The sequence below is a fragment of the Nipponia nippon genome, unplaced genomic scaffold (assembly GCF_047370975.1).
Source record: "Nipponia nippon isolate SJK-2023a ecotype South Korea unplaced genomic scaffold, ASM4737097v1 scaffold_30, whole genome shotgun sequence".
Lineage (NCBI taxonomy): Eukaryota > Metazoa > Chordata > Aves > Pelecaniformes > Threskiornithidae > Nipponia > Nipponia nippon.
Genome location: NW_028262348.1, coordinates 3,010,928 through 3,028,439, shown reverse-complemented (window position 1 = coordinate 3,028,439; position 17,512 = coordinate 3,010,928).

Genomic DNA, 17,512 nt, shown 5'->3' with positions numbered 1-17,512 from the left:
TCCGTCCTGGGGCATGTTCAAGGACCGACTGGATAAAGCCCTGAGCAACCTGGTCTGAATTCAGTGTGGACCTTGCTTTGAGCAGGAGGTTGAACTAGAGACCTCCCGAGGTTCCTTCCGAACCGATCTATTCTGTAATTCTATAGTAATACCACGTACTTGGGGGGTGTTTAGGAGCCACGTTTGCCTTTCATTTCTGTGAAATCTTATCCATGAGCAGGCCACTCATGCTAGTACAAGGGAATAGTTGTTACGTTTTTTTATCTCTTTTCTCAGCTTCGTTTGCATTAGATAAGGGATTGAAACCAGCACCATGATCTTGCAGCCAGAGGTTTGGGGGAGGGCTTTCACCACCACACATGTGATATTAACACACATTTTTTCCCCCATGCGCACGCTGTAACCCCGCACTTGCCAAGCCACCAAGTGGGTTGTCTGCAGCTGTGCAGATAGTTCAGAACTATCTGTTATGAACTGAGGACTGTCACCTGCCTTCTGCCCATTAGCTCCCACAGAAACAGTCTTTGAAGAGGAGAAGATGCTGAGGAGCTATAGCACAAGGGTATTTCTTTTTTCTTTTTTCTCTTTTTCCCAGGCTTAAGAAAAACATGCAACAAAGGGGATTTTTTCTTTTTCCTTCCCACAGGTAACGACAAGAGTTGCCAAGTAAAGACGTTGCTGATGGAGGACCAAGACATACTGTCTACCATCCCAGAAAGGTAAAACGTCTTTGATGTTCCATAGGATCCAGGGTGCATTTGCAAATTTTTGACTTGTTAAGAAGAATGTTTGTCACCAGATCCATTTTCTTGGCTTGCCAGAAGCTGAGTCTTTTCTATCAACTGCCCCAAGTTTTGGCTTAACTGATAACTTAAAAATGTTGATGGAAATAAGTGTCTTTTCATCTTCCCCTTCTGAGGGGAAAAAGAGAGTCTGAGAAATTCCGGTACCTTGAGAGCTGATGGAGAATTGCAATTTTTAGTTTGAAAACAACGAAATGAAATTTTCACATTCTGAAAAGCAATTAGAAGCCAGCATTTTTCATGCAGTAAAACTGGACAAAAGCAAACAAGTTTGTTGGAAGCCTCAAATGCTTCCTGTGTTTTTTAAAAAAAATCTATTTGTTTAAATAAAAATATGACATTTTAATATGAGAAAATATTTTGGTTGGATTTCTTTTGTATACATATTTTAAATTTAACATCATAAAATACATTGACATTTAATATGTAATAATATGTCATGAAATATTTTAATATATTTTAAACAAAATGCTCCAACAAAATAATGTCCAAAATGAAATTAAACATCCCACCACTGCCTCTGGAAAGTTGAGGTAAACGCTTTGACCCTCTTCAAAAACTTTGGAGAAATCGACAAGTTCTTGCAAAATGTTCTGATTTTGATCCAAATGTGGTTTTGGAAGGAAGGCCTCCATCCATAACTTTTTGACCAACTGCTTTTGATCCATGGCTTTCTAGTTCCACTTGGTACTCCAACATCCTTTTTTTTTTTTTTTTTTTTTGTCTTTTTCTTAAATTGAATTATCTCAGCCCCTCAGAAGGAAAGACAAAATCATTTGTTATCCTCATTTTACTGACAAGAAAGCCAAGTTGTACGGAGAGAGCTTGGCCAGTGCTTGCAGGGAGGGAGAGCTGAAGGGGAAGCCAAGCCTTAGGGGCCAACTCAGCACTTCCCCAGTGCGGATCATACCCAGCTCCTCCAGGACCAAACGGGGCACATGGTCTGTGCTGGCCAGGATGGGTGGTGGGAGGGACTGTGGGAAGTGATCCTCTCCATTAAACCTACTCGGATGTATAGCACTGCGTGCCTTGCTGTGCTCTACCCCGAAGAAGCTGGGGTGTTTACATGCTGCAGCTGGTACTTGCTTGCATCTTGGCTTGGTACTTCAATGTGTTGCAATGGCCCAGTCTAATTACCCTGGCAAGGTGCTGCACCACCATTGGCTTGGTGTTTGCCAATGCTCAATTTTCTGCTTTTTTTTTTTTTCCTGTAAAACTGGAAGCAGGGATGGGTGAGGGGACGGTACTTGCTTGAAGAAAACTCAGGGTTGAACGAAGGTTGTATCCCATTTCCTGAGGCTCTGCTTGATCTTGATGGTAGAAGAAGCTTTCTGAAAATAAGGTGACAATTGTCATTTGTCCCATCACAGTCAAGGTTTGTCCCATCAAGTTACCCTCAACAGATCTGCAGTAGATTGGTTGTTAACCAGATTTCTGAGAGTTAAAGCATGTGTTTCTTTTTTATTTTTAAAGTGCCTGGTTTTACCTGGGGGAGAATCTCTGTAGTACTTGGGAAGACTGAAGAGTGAATGAATAACCTCTCTTTTTGTACGTAGAAGCGTTAAAAACTGATTCAAGCTGAAAGGGAACATTGGGAACATGATTGATTTTTTTTTTTTTTTTCCCCCAAGTTCTTATAGAAAACAAATAAATAGCCTTATGGAATGACACTGCTTTATTTCTTTACTTGGAAAACAAGCTTTTAATAACCAAAATATTGGTGCGTTAGTTCTATGCAAAAGTCATGTGCTAAAGAAAGGTGTGTCTCTAATGAGCCGGCTATAGCTTGAAATTGGTAATGAATATAATCTTCACCAAAGTGTCTGACTGCAGCCACCTCTCCCAGTCTCTGCTATTCACAGTCAATCACGGCAGCATTGACCTTGGTGCACAAGGTCCTTTGACCTAAAATCTTGGTGGTGTTTTGTGACACAAGCTCTCTGAGGGCATGGGTTTAGGTACCTGGAGCAGAATAAGGTGTCTCACCTGCTGGAAGTGCCTGTTCTTCTCCTTAGAGGAGATAACATGTGGAGGTCTCCATAAGGTCAGGTGAATTCATATCGTTCTGCTTTTTTTTTTTGTCCTTTTCCAGTGCACTAAGCACCAGTCCCACTGCTAGTTTTGCAGTTTTGAGCTGTGTTGTCATTGCAACACAGGATGGGAACCTGTCCATTCCCAAATCTTCATTAGCCCAATGCCGTGCTTAGGTGCATCTGACTCAACAGCTTCTAGAAACGGGCATATCCAGGGTAGCTTTGTGGTTTCACGTAGCAGTAATGATAACACACTGATGAAAAAGTGACCCTCCAAAGAAATCCCTTATCTTTTTTGACAGGCACCCACAGGAAGAACATTAATTTCCAACCTGTTTCTAAACATACCGACAGTGGGTGATTCGGGGAACGAGGGAAGCAATATACTGGGTACTTGGCCAGAAATGAGGAATTAATTGAACACTTTCTTTTAATTTCCCCCCCTTACCCCAGGCTGAAGCAAACTTGCATCTCTTTGGCTGACAATGTGCTTCCCAGTGGAGGAAAGGCGTACAGTGATTATTTTTCTCTGTTGATTGATGTTTCCATCACTTTCGGCTTGATTTGGACAGTTCTTTGCCAGTTCTTGGCTCCTTTCACACCAGCTCCTGCTCCTTGGTGCTCCTTTTCCGAGTATGGTAGAGCTCAGAGGAAGGTTTGGGTCGCTGCATTTAGCAGTGTCCTACAGTTAGTGGTGCCTGTGTAAGTGATGTTTTATTGATGGTATCAGGTCCAGGTAGTGGCAATGTTCAGTCAGTGCTATGCCTTGTTATCAGCTGTCTGCATCCTGCATAATACCAGGAGACCGTGGGCTGTAGCAGCCCTGATTTAGGAGGATTGGCTCTCCCATATCTCCCGTCACATCCCTTCTTTCAGCTGTGGATACTCCTGGTCTGAACCTGGGTGTGACTTTGGAGAGATGCTGTGATCCTTGAACTTGGTAGCAGGTAACTTGCAAGTTAAGTACCTTTCCTCAGGAGATGTGGCCAACTACAGAAAAATATCTGCTGCTGTGGAAAAATGAGCTTTTTCTCACCTCTTAGTGTCCCCAAAACTGGGAATCCCCCAGCAGCAGAGCTGTGCTCCTGGCTGGCTTTGCAGCATCTTTGTCACCTGCAAATTAGGGAGAAACTCAGAGGCAAACATAAAAAAACAGTTTGGGGAAAAGTTCTCCTGAAAATGATGGAGAAAATTAATATGTGTCCAAGGAGAAATAGGAGCGTAGCATGGTCAGCTTAGGTGCTTCCCCCCTGCCTTTCCCCCCGCCCTTTTTCTCCCCACTTACTGGTAAAAAGGACCCATGGACACCTCTAGGTCTCTCCCATGGGTCTCCCCTTCCAGCTCAGATCTTTTTAGCTGAATTAGTCTCTTTGCCCTCAGTACTGGGCTTTCCTGGTGTGACCTCAAACACTTCTCCCAGAGCAGTGAGTACCATCCCTCAGCCTGAGCACTAGGCAGGATTTGACCTTGCCTTTACCACCAAGGAGATCCATGGCCTGATGCTCACCATGTTGCTCCTGATTTTCAGGAGCATGCGGGGCCAGTAGCATATTTTTCAGCAGAATACGGATTTAGAGAGATCTGTCTTTGTGCAATGTTGGGAGATCTGAAGTTTTCCTTTTCTTTTTTGTCTCTCCTTCTCTTCCCCGACCATTACGGGGCCCCAATTGCAGCCTGGGTGCTCTGGGAGGAGACGAGGAGCACTTCAAACGCAACAAAGCCCCCTCACGCGCCATCCCACCAGCCCTTCAAAGCCAACATCTCCTGGACTTCTGCCCTAATGAGAGCAAATTTTTTGTCCAAACATTTGAAGCAAGGAGGTGCCTTCTCTTGCCACCCCCTGCCGGGATTAATATTATTATCCAGTTTGCTCTGGTTAGAAATTAAAACAAGGGCATTAGCTTCTTTTAATGAGAGTTGACAGTGGCTCCAGCACTTCAGAAGGGAATTAGGAAAGGAGGGATGGCTGCGGAGCCCGTCTCTGCAGAGTCTTATCCACCGGCCCTTCTGCCCTGGGCTGTGCGCGGGATCAAAGGCCACCTACCTGCTGCTGAGCACAAAATCCCCTGGGACACCCCCAGCGGTCCTGCCCCACGCTGGAAATAAGGGCTTTAAAGGGCAGCGTAACGCAGGGCTTCGTTTCCCTGGGGAGGATGGGGCAAGAAGGCAAAGAGGACCCTGTTGAGCTTCTGGGCATCATAGCCAGATCTGCTAAAGCGGGGTTTTTGGAGTGCTAAACCTGTCCAGGTTTTGGCTTAGGACTTTGGTGGAGGGCAGAAATGTTGGAGTAGCTGTTGTGGAGAGAATTTTATATATATATATATATATATATAAATATATATATACATTAATGAAAAGCTTTGAACTTTAAGTTTTCAATGGGACCATTTGACTTTAGAAAGACTTTAGATAAGTGTTTCTGAGAAGAGAGGGGGTTTTTTTTAGGAATTTAAAAAAATGCTTATTAGAACTACTCACCAAAGACTCCCCATGACTAATGGTCTTATCACTGAAAAATAGTGAGCTAAACCCACTCTTATATCTGTCTCAGGATAGGTTTGATTAGAAACATCAAAAAAATAGGGGACAAAAATGTGAATTTTTAATCCCATTTTTAAGGACCTTTACCCATGCGTGAACTCTTCTTTTGAAGTGCTGCAGTTGGCTCTTCCCCAGTCTGCTCAGCGAAATGTCTCCTTGGAGGGGGAGATGGCCCGTGAGCCCAAACAAAGGTTTCTTGCTTAACCTTTAAAGCAGATGGCATTGATCGCTACTCATGGCAGGATGCCAGAGCAATGGCTCCTTAGGCTGAGCCAGGCTGGGCACTGGGACATGACCAGTAAATCCATTTACTGGAATGCCAGGGAGATTGCTGGTGCTCTGGAGGGTGGAGAGGGATGGTGGGGAGCAGACACTGAACCACATAACGCAGACCCCAGAGTGTGAAAACGGATTGAACAGGGTGATAGTAGTGATTGCAGTGAATTTTCTTGGTAATTTTTTTTTTGTGCTGGAACAGCTTATAGCTGCCCTATGAAAGGGATGGGGAGGGAAAATAATTCCCCGTGCACAGATCACATAGAGGCTCATTTTGCCTACTTCTGCTGTGGGGCTGGGGTTTCGTGAACCTTGGCCGTGTCTAAATGGCTTCGGTAGCTGATCCAGGGTGAGTTCAGCCCAAATCCCACCCTGTCTCATGGGATGGTGCCCTCCTTGGGGAGCATCCCAGCTTAAAATTCCTGCTTTGGGTTTACTAGCACGAGTCTGTTTGGGAAGGCAGAATGTTTGCTGGAAGCAAATGGGAGAGAGCCGTCGATGGCCGTGTGGATATTCCCTTTCTCAAAGAGCTGGGTCAGAGGCGATGTTGCCAGTGGATGGGGACCTGATGGTTATTGCTGTCCCCTTGGTGGCACTGGGAGCCAAGAGACAGCAAATAACACCTTCACCAGGGCACTCACTGCATCAGGAGAAGATGAACAAAGATGTCGCAGCTAAAGCCGCTGGGGGGGGGGGGGGAACCGCTTTCCCCCCATCTCCACCATGGAGGAAAACTTCTGCTTGCTTTCTTTGACTGGAAAGCTGAAAATGAATGCAGTTTTAGGTTTCTGAATGAAAAAATTTCAGTTTTCAATGGATATGTGACATAGCTTAGGGAAAGCTGACACTGTGAGGAAGAAATCAGCCTATTTTGGCGCTTAGCTCTGGAGCGGGGCAGGACCACGCGTGAGCCGCCGCGCCATGCAGCCGCCAGGGAAAGGCAGTATTAACGGCGTGAACCTGCTCATCCATCTCCATCAGGGCTGGGGGCTGCCGACAGCACGAGTGGAAGTGGATGGGGCCATCGTCCTCGCCGAGGGCTGGGAGGGGGGGGCCGGGGAGCAACCCCCAGGGAGCAGAAACGCTGCAGCTCTCGGCGCAGGTACGCTCAATAAATAGCAAGCGATAAAACAGCCGTCTCCATCAGGAAATCAATTAGATGTGGGGCCTTCAGGTTGGGTTTTTTTCCTTTTTTTTTCTTCCTCGCTTCCCCTCCTCTTTTTCCATTTTTCAGGCAGATGTCTAAGGTGAGGGTTGTGGAAGCAATTGCTTCTCAAGGCAGTTGCTTTTCTGTTCCCTCCGTTCACAGCTAAAGTGCAGCAAAGCCCATCGCTCTGGGGCTTCGCACTCCTTCGCTGTCCCCCCCCAGCCGCTGGGAAGTTGGGCGGAGAGAGGCTGGAGCTGGGGAGGTTGCTGGGGTCGTGCGTTTGAGATGCACGCAGCAGCCTGGAGGAGATGCATCAGCCTTGCCGCCAGGCCCAGCCGGCAAGACCCGGAGCAAGGCATTAGTGAGGGACAGGAGGGTTTGGAAGTGCTAGCCGCAATGCGTTTGCTCTGTGTTTAGCTTTTGAGCTTGCTCAGAGATGAGGAGGGGCTGAGAAAGGGGTTAAACCCGGCTCTTGTCAGGGCAAAGCAGCAGGGTTAGCTGCTGGTCCTGGGGAAGTGCTGGAAGTGAATGGGCAGCACGAGGTGTTTGGCAATAAGAGACTGAGCAGGGTGGTTCGAGTGAGGTGTGCCAGTGACCAGGGAGATGCAGGTTCCCCTGGCATATCGAAGCTCCTTGCAGCCCATCAGCCCAGCCCTGGGGCACCACACGGCTCCCCTGGGGTTTTTCCTCAGCTCCCACCTGCAGCCGTTTGCAGCCCCGGCTCTGCCAGGGACCCCGGGACCTCAGCTCCCCTCCCAGGCAAGGACAGTGCATCTGCATTTTAACAGTGATGCTATAAACCCCACCGTGCTCCTCCTCAGCCCTTCTGCCCTCCTCACCTCATGTCTACAAGTATTTCTGCCCTCCCAGCCGATGTCGTGGTCTCCCTCGCGCATTTGCAGCATCCACCCAAATGGCTTGCAGTGCCCTGTCCAGTGCAGCAAGAACCACCCAAACCCATGGTGCGCCTGTTGGGGTGGAACTGGAGCTCTCCCTCATCCCTAAAATATCCAAACAGATTTTGCTCATAAGTATGTGAACGAAGGTTTTAGAATTAGCGTGGTGTGTCTGAAATGGCTCACCTTTTTTTTTTTTCAGGCAGTGCAGATGTTACAGAAACCCAAAGCCCCGAGTTAATCACACCTTGAGAGCATTCGCTTGTGTCCTGCGTGAATTCACAACTGCAGTAAACAGGTATTTGAAGTTCTGGTTTGCTCCTTACACTTTCCTGATTTTACCAGAGTTGCAAAGTCCTTGAGAAATTTTAACTTGTCGAAATAGTGATGGGTTAATTTATTTAATTTGGATTAAGGAGGAATTGGAGATGGAGTTCCAGAGACAGGCTTTTAATGATAGAAATAAAATCCAGTCTATGGAGGTGGAATAAATATTTCCATCTCTTTTTGTTGTTGTTGTTGTTGTTGTTGGGTTTTTTTCCTTGTCAGAATAGGAAAAGCGAGGTATTTGATGGGTTGGGCTTGATGGATTCAGCAGGGCTGTATGTATTTGGGAGCAAACCTGCCTTGGTTTTTGAAACTAGAAGTTCAGGTTGAAGGATGACCCAGCTTTGAAGCACTGACTTTGAAGCAAAATCTTTGGTTTTCATTGTTGCTAATGTCCTCTTTGTCACTTGTCCTTCTTGGTGTGTTATGACCCTGTCTCTTGTTTGCCTCGCTCCTCACTTCACCTTCAGAAGCTCGAAACTGCTCAACCCTTTCTGCTGCTGGTTGCACCGAGCCCTGAGCATATGAGGAAGAAACGGCGTTGGCTTAGCTAAGGAGGGCCAGGCTGCTTGCTTTTGAGATCTGTGTTATTTGCAAAAACGGAGATGAAATTCAGAGATCAAACATTACCATGGAATTGAATTTTGAAAAACTTCCTGCTTTGAGAACATCAGAATATTTAGTGGGCTGGGTTTAATGTCCTGTTTTCGTAAGTCAAAATATAAGCTCCTAAATAGCTGCTTTGCTAACCTAATTGTCAGTGAAAAGGGTAATTCAGCCTAAGAAGTCAGAATGAAGGGAAATGAAACAGCAGGGGCAAAGAGAAAGGCTGCTCTTCTGCCCAAACTAAAGCATTTTGCTGTTATTTGAGGGAAACAAGTACATTTCTCCCAGTGAAAATTTCCCCAGCACTTCTGCAAAATATCGTGACTTCTGCAAATCTGCTTTTTCTGCTGGTAATCTGTGTCACGAAACAAGCAGCAGCCTCCTCCCGCTCCAGCGGAGAGCAAAGGGGGTTTTTCCCGGAGAGGGGGAAGCAGAGGATGCTCTCCTGCTGCCGCTTGCCGGGGACCGGGCAGAGGACAGATTGCCTTGAGTCCAGGTCCTACAGGCAGTACCTAGATGGAGGGAGAGACCTTGATATATCATCTGTCCCTTTGAACAATCACAGGTCGGACGGGCAGGTTCATTCATCTTCTCTTTCAGCGAAGGAAAGGAGCAAATTCTCTGGTCTGGATTCCAGATGTTGGGGGGGGGGGGGCAGTTTGTCACGGCAGTGCCTGGGGTGCAGAGACGGTGTGTCTCACCAGAGCCCTCGGATCTGGAGAGCACTGGGCGCTAACGGGAGCCAGCAGCAGCCCACACGTGTGCACAGGCGGCCGTACACACGCAGGCGGTGTGCACGGACAGACCTGCTCCACGCTCTGGAGCGTCGCGGGCCGTAGCCTGGAGGGAATCCGTCCTGTCTCCTGGTGGGGTTACCACCCATCAGCTGAGTGGACGTAACGGGCTGCACGCATGCTCTTTACCTGTTGCAAATGTAAAGTTTTATTTAAATGATTTCTCTGACCGAATGGCTTAAGCTGATGGAGTTAACTTCACAGCCTTGTCATTAAGGCTTAGCTACCAAGAGATGCCTCAGCTGCTTTTAATCGTATGGACATCCCCTGAGCTCCCAGATGCCAGACTTAGGCTTATTACCCTGCAGGAACTTGTTAGGCTGTCAGCTCTAAATGTTCAAATATCCCAGGTGAAGCACCTCCCATATTAATTTAATTATGTATCTATACTCATACATACATAGTCTTGCAGCTTGTAGGTTAAATAGATGACTTTGAAAGGAATGGATGTAAGAGTATGTTTACTTTGCCTTATGTTCCTTAACCTTCAAACATAGATTTTAAACCACATGCAGACAAAAAGTTTTAGGATTCAGTAACAGGGGCTCATACATTTGCTGTGTGCATGTCTGATCCGTACAGGAGATGTGTTGAGCTGGTTAAAACGTGCGGGTTTTTGCTCTGTTAACAAGTTTGATGTTGGGAAAGGAAATGTCATTCTGGTTCACAATTTCAATGAAGGCTTCAGGGAGGGGATAAGAGGGAGTCGGGGGCACTGAACATCACCTGGTTTGGGCAAGGTGATATTTTCCACTGTCCTTTTCTGGAATTTATTGGGATTCTGTACTTAGCACAAGGGAACTCTGCGGTTTTGTTCAGACCAAAAGCAACTGGAAATATTATCATTAGAAAGCTTCAGAATGGCTTGGGTTGGGTTTTTTTTGTTTGCATGTACATGATGTAATCTTGTAAAACTTGTTTGTGTAAAGCACCGTATCCGCAGTCAGGCAGCCCGTTGCAGCCAAAGCGCTGTCTTGTAGCTTGCGTTCAGCTCGGTGGGTCCCCAGGTTGGTCCCCACCAAGGAAAGACAAGGCCATGAATTATGTTGCTACCTCTCAACTGTGTTTCCTCTTCACCCTAGATTAGCTGCAAACACCCAGGACGACTTCTCCTGGGGTTTTTCCTCCAGTTGCCTGTGAGCAGAGACTCTGCCCAGGCTTGAATGCTTGGAGCGTCGTTGCTCATCACCGCAAAGGCCAAGAGGTGCCCCTGGCTCTTACGGGGGACCAAGGGCTGGCTGGAGAAAGGGGGGCTTGGAAAGCGAGCACATTTTCTTTAAGACTGGCTGCCTCGTTCACAGGTTGCTCCCTCCCAGCCCATCCTGTTTCAATCGCGCCAGCCCGGCAATGTTATTTCAGCAATCAGCTGCAAGACAAAACAGCTGGCCCCGTCAGCCGGCGTGCGGAGGTGTGGAAAGTCCACTGGGGGATTAAGCTGGTCTTACCATCAGTCCTCACTTGTGAAAATACAACCTACTAAGTTTTCCTAGATGATGCAGTTTTCAATTGCTTTTGTTTGCTTTTCAGACAGGTCTTAAATCAGGCTGTCAGTCAGCCTCCCTTCCTCCCACCGCCTTGCCTCCGAGGCGGCTTCCAGGCACTTTCTGAGAGGACCTGTAATATCTTTCCTATCGCCATTTATTTATGGGGCTTTCCCTTCCTCCCGGTAGGAAGGGAGGTGCTGCGTCTCGCAGGGTGAAACGCGTGCCCCGCAGCTCGTTGTTCGGGGCCCCCAAATCGCTGTTGGCCCAGGGGTACCCGGCAGCGATGCTGCGTGGGGCAGGGGGGTAACATCTGGGGGAAGGACTAGGGGCGACCCTGCCCCAGCGCTCGGTGTCTTTGCATCGTAACTCTGACCCGCTCTCCAACTTTCTGCTTTCGCGTTTGCGACGCAGCAGACTCAGGAGGGTGGGGAGATCGTTATCGGTGTCCGACAAACCTCTCACCCCTCCCTTCACGCCTGTGATGGGGGATTTCCCATGAAGAGCTAGGGGAGAGGGTTTATCTGCCTTTCCTCTCCTTCCTCTCCTCCCTTGGCTGTTACATCCATCTTCTTGGCCACAAAAGATATTTGCGCAGTGTCCCGCCGGTAGAGCAGAGCTGAAGGATTGTCAGAGCTCATTGCTAGAGTTTCCTATCCCAGCCAGAATGGGTGCCATGGATTTTGGAGGATGAAGTACTGGCTGAGACGTGGAGGAAGCAGGTCTGCAAGGTGCAAGCCTATGAGTTCAGTGGGAGTCAGCCGCTCGGCTTGGCCCTGTGCTCCATCCCACCAGGCGCATTTTCATATATCTTTAGGTGCTTGAGTACAGTCCTGTCAACACATGGGAAAGGAGGTGGTCCTGTCTGCGTGTACACAGCAAATCCAACACATCGCAGGCAGAGATTGACTCTGCTTGACATATGGAGCAGGTCGGTGCCTCCGGGATGTGGCAGCCCCACGGCAAATGTAATGCAGAGCTGCTCCACATGTGTTTGGGGAGGTTGGTCCAGGATTTCTGATCGTCTGGAGCAAACCCTGACCCAGGTCTCTGCGCATCAGGTTACTGCTCCAAGTCATGGTACACAGGGCCCGCTGGCAGAGGTGGCCGATCTCCAAGGACCTTTACAAATCTGGCCCAAATCTTGTAAGCAGCCGTGGCAACATCTCTTCCCCCCACCCTGGCCTCAGTGCTCCAGGTGTTTTCTTCCGCCTTTGTCTCATAACACAATACACAAAGGACAGACCTCTTCCAGATATGGGAATCTGTGCGCCAAGTCCACTCCCAGCAGCCCACTAAATCCTACCCCTCCATGTAATTTAAATCGCAGCGGTTGTGCCTAGAGGAAGGTGGGGGAGGTTGCTGGATTTGAATGTCACCTGGTTAATGAACGCGCTGTGATACCTTTTCCCCCTGTATCTACAGCGAAAGTCAGGGGACGGAGGGGTTTTGATCAGCGCTGCTGGCTGGAAAAGCTGATTCCTCTGGCAAAGCTGCTGTGGCTGGTATAACGCAGACCTGGTGTGCCGGTGGAGCCGGGATGATGTTAGCAGACAGGGCTTGCAGCTCTCCCCAAGCTCCTGGGGGAGCGCGGTGCTGAGCTGCTGGCAACTCTCATCTCAGATAAGGAAAAAGGCAGAGAAAACCCAGGGCATGTTCCCGTCCTGGAGGGGCCGAGGGCAAGCAACTGGGTTTCTGCACGGTGCAAGCAATACAGGAAGAACGGTCCCTTCCCCGCGAAGAGAGATACGTACTCCCACCTAAGTTATGGAAAAATGCAAATGCTGGTCTAATATGCCCCATCATTGCCACAGGCACGCAAGGAATCATCCCCAAATATTTTTGTTAGTGAAAAGAATGGATATCTGAGCAGATCAGCAAGACAAGGTACCCTAAAGCCCTCGGAGGATAGGGCAAGGGCCGGGTGCGATTCGGGGGTGTGTGACATGCAAGCGAGCAGTGATCCTCTCTGGCTGCAGGAAAGTAGCGGTGCTTGGCACTGCAGGATGAAAGAAAGGGCTTCACAGGCTTTCCTTCTGCTCTTTTTGGCTGATGTGCAAAAGGCTTGGGCATCTGGAGAGCCCTTGAGAGCCACTGTGCAGACAAGTGGTCCCTGCAAGAAGGGGACAGAGGGTGGCCACTTTTTTGACTTAGGCAGCTAAATCCACAGGAGGTCCTCGCTCCAAGCCTTTAACTGGTTTTACATCTGATTTTAGCCAAGCCAGAACACTGGCATCCAGATAAGGCTTTGCTTTATTCCTCCTCTTTGCATCTCCTGCCAAGCATCCTGGAAACACTTGGAGAAAGCTGCATCCAGTACTCTGGTGAGGTGGAAATGCCGGGACCCGTACAAGGTACTTCCTCCAGGATTTCCAACCTGTGTTTGCAGACGTGCAAGATCTGCAGGCCCAGAAGAAGGACTCAAATTCCTCGTCTCAAAATTATGTGGCTAACCATAAACCAGACTGGTCTTGTTCTGGGCAGCAGGAATAAGAAAGAGCTGGACTGAAATGTGAAAGTGTTGGTGCCTCGCAACCCTGATGTGAAATCCAGGCTGCCTCTCCTGCGTGCATCTGCAGCGCTGTTTCTTCTGGTGCCTTTGGGAGAAAACAGGGCAGGAAGGAGCCGTGCCAGATGGTCTCCAGCGCAGTGTGGTGCAAAGGCCTCGGGTGCTTTGCAGGTGAGGAAGGCAGGCTGTGGCGGATAGTGTGGCTTGAAAGCCTTTGAGGGATGCTCTGGATGAGAGTCACCTTGTTGTCCTGCTAGCAGCATTGCTTGAATACCTTCATCACCGGCAGCTTGAGTCGGGGCTTATCCAGCTCCCAAGCTCCCCAGGGTCATGGCTCGCTCAGCTGTCTTAGCTTGAGGAAGGAAAAGCATCTGGCCGGTGTCAGGGCTGTTTGTGGCTGATAGAGCAATGAGAAATCACTGTACTGTGCTTTGAACCATGCTCTGCTGGATCTGGGACCTCCTGGATTCGGTGACAGTCTGTCCGCTCTTGGACTGTGTTCCCCAACCATCCCCCAGCCACTGCTGCTGCGCAAGGAGAGGGGATCAAAGGAAGTCCTTCATGCTGTGGTGGTGGGAGTGATGGGAAGCCATGGCCCTCCCTCCCTCTGGCCTGGCTTCTTCCCCTTTGCATCTTGCTTCAGAGGGTTTTGAAGATGCCCAACTGGCAGCCCTTCAGCACATCCCTGCAGAGACAGGAGTGAGCTACAGAGCGAGGCATCGGACCAAGAGCTCCCTGCAACCCAAGATCGTGAATGTGCATCAGCCTAACGACGAGGAGCAGCATTATCCCCTGCTCCCAGAGGAGGGATACAAGTTAGGTCCACCTTGATATTGAGATGTTTGTGTGTCTACCTCTGGACACTTCACTCCTGGCATTAGTGAAGCCCTGGCATTGGAGAACATGGCCCGGAGCCTGAGGGGAAGATCTCACACGACCTGCAGCCGTTTGGCTGTCTCTGCACAACGCACATTGCTGCTGACTTGGAAGCTGTCCCTGGTGAAGATAATGGCTGTTCTCATTTGCTCTGCCCTGCCTAGGGAGCAAATGACATTTGTAACTGGTGGTTTTTGGTTTGCTTTTTTTTTTGGCTTGTTTCACCCTTTCCTCTTGCAGCCTGGGAAGCAGAATAGCTGGTTGGTGCCCTTGCAAAGCTGCTGGGTTCATTAATAATGGATGATATGTCACTTGGAAAATGTTGCTCAGGAGTCTTTACATGTGAGCTTGGCTGTGGTGAAAATAGAAGCATCTCAGGTAAAAAAAGAATTCCTCAAGGAACTCCAAAATACCTGCTGTGAGATGTCAAAGGGTTAATGTTTTAGCTGAACGCCTCTTCTTTCCGTGCATCAGTCTCCCTGGGAAACAGGTTTTTTTAACCTGATATAGAAAGATTTATAAAATGGCATGCATCTTGTATTTGAGTGGGATTAACCTAGCTGGGAGTATGCAAAGCCAGCACCATTTCTCACAGTGGGGAGAGCTGGAGGCAAACCAGGCTGTGATGTGTGCTACAGATGGCATTGCCATCCTATTCACTGGAGCAGGTCTTGCAAGGGGATTTTGGAGCAACTGGAAGCAGATCTGGATGGGAATTTTTTTGATAACACATGTGCTGGAATTTCTTGGTCAGATGAAACTTCTCATAGCTACATGTGGTGTTCGCCAAAGCTGAAATTGGGAATGATTTCCTCCATCAGTAAAGGAGAAAAAAAGTGAATCTAGGAGAAGCAATGGTTTTGTGGAAGTGCCTCCAGGCTGAAAGTGTTGTCTTCAGCTCTCTGCAGTGGTCCGAAGCACAAGGCATGGCTGCCCCTAACACCATTGGACCTCCTTGCCCATCCACCCTTGCAAGACCCTTGACGTGGTGCCAGGACCCACCATGTACTGCTCGATGGTGTGTCCTTCTCAGTGGTGCGATCTGTACCAGAGCCTCTTCTCCTGCGCAGGGTGTCTTGGATGAGCTGCCAGTGGGCAATGCTCCTTCAAATGCCCACCTCGAAGCAAGCTCTTCACCCTGAGCCAGGGACAGTCTGAACCCCCTAAGCAATTCCTTCACCTTTCTCTTTTCAGTGCTAACAGAAAAATTTTGGAAGGTGGCCTCCTCTGTGTGGTGGGAAATAAGAAATTCTTGGAAATGTCCCTTTTCGCCATGCGAGCAGCATTTCTGCTGCTCTCGGCACAGCGTCGCCAGCCTGGAGAGGCCGCGCTGATGGCGAGCTCCTTACAGCTGCTCCTCTGGCATAAATCTGACCTGTGAGCTTACCCAATTCATTAGACACTGCCTGTTGAAAAGGCAGTAAATCAGCTAAAACTCAGTCAGAACTGGCTTTGGCATGTTTTATGGTGGAATTAGAATAATGAATGAGGAGCTGGCTGTTTATGTTAGTTTTGGCTTGCAAGCTGAAGAAAAATTCTGGTGTTGAACTTCATGATAAACTCTCCACACCAGTGTTCTCTGAGATTGGAAACAACTTTTAAAAGGCTTGAGGGCCCAAGAGGGTGAGAGACTGGCACATCACAAGCTGAATGAACACTAGAGCTTGGTTAAGAGGCATGGGCATGTTTTGGGACATGGGGCAAGATGAGACCTTGCTGCTGGAGGGGGTCTCCAAAGCTTGGACATCTGCAGTCTTCTGGTCCTTGAGGTTGGTCTCTGCACCATGTGCTTGAGGACTAAAGTAAATTAGCCAAACCTGCAAGTATCCAGCTATTTCCATGCTCTGACTAGCTTGCTTATACCTCGCTTGGATGCTTTGGGATTTCTCCACACCTTGTGGTCACCCATCATCTGTCCTTGGTGTTTTGTTTTTTTTTTTTTCCCAGCTTTGCTCTCATACCCTTAGTTGAGCTCATCTGTATAAAATGGGCTTCGTGCTCTCAATCTGCCAGAGCTGCAGGAACTGGAGTGAACTTCGCTGTGGTTTTCTCCAAGCTTTAACATGGGCCTGGATGGCTCATGGTGGAGCTGGTCCAGTTTTCCTCTGACTGAGGAAACCATACTCTGGAAAACTTGATGAGTGGTTAATGGGCCACAGTCCAGCTTGATGGATGGATGGGGAGCATTTCTGTGTTAGTATTAACAATCCAATAATGCAGTTACAATGCGTTATCCATAACCCAGGTATGCTGCAGCAAATTCCCATTTTCATGAGCGCTCTGTGTGCGGGCAGCCCCTCTGGGGTACTGGGAGGAATGAGCACCTTGACGTGCTGAGCTGCCTCTACCCCACGACTCAGCAGGGCTCTCCAAATAACTAGCATAACCTCCCCTTGCTGAATCCAGCTTTTTTTTTTCCTGGTGGTCCTTTTTTCCCTCTGATGCCTCTTGCTGCTTGGCTCAGAGCGGGATGCTCCTTTCACCACCATTTTAGGACCCTTCTGTCGCAACCCTTTTACCCCAGCCAGCAAAGACGAAGCAGATGGACCCAAATCTCTATGCTTCCACAGTTTTACCAGTGGTCAAAACTTGGCAGTGCTCATGTTCTCATTTTTGCATCAACACTTGCTTGACTTCTTTCCAAGGGCTGTAACGCACATCACCTTTCCAGCAGAGGAACCCAGCCTACCTGGCCTTGTCATTGTTCCTCTTGTTTTTTCTGGATTTTTTTGCACTTCAGTTTCTCAAATTGTCTAAAAAGAAAGTGCATGGTTTTGTTGTGGGGCATTAATGGCGCCCAAAAGTCGCTTCCACTGGGTGGACTACGAAATGCAATTTATAGATGAAGCCTCCCCGTTTGCACTTGCCGTTTGGACAGGCAGACTGAAGGCTTTGTGGAGGACTGCTTAGAGCATGGATTTTGAAGTGTCCTCTGTCCAAATTCAAGCTACAAAATTGGTAAAGGGAGGAAATCTGTCTATAGTTTTCCACTGTGCTGCGTCTTCTGTAAGCAGTCCTGTGCAAAGAGTCCAGGCTTGGACTTGCACAACAGCGAGCACAAGATCTAAGGATGTGGTAGTTCTCTCCTGACCTAGGATGTGACTATGGTCTTTGCGCACCCATTTTGTGTTCAGAAGCATAAGTCATGTACCATCTCAGTTCACCTCTCTCATGCAGCCCTTGACTGTTGTCCCCAGACAACAAAATGTCCCAAGGGCTTAAT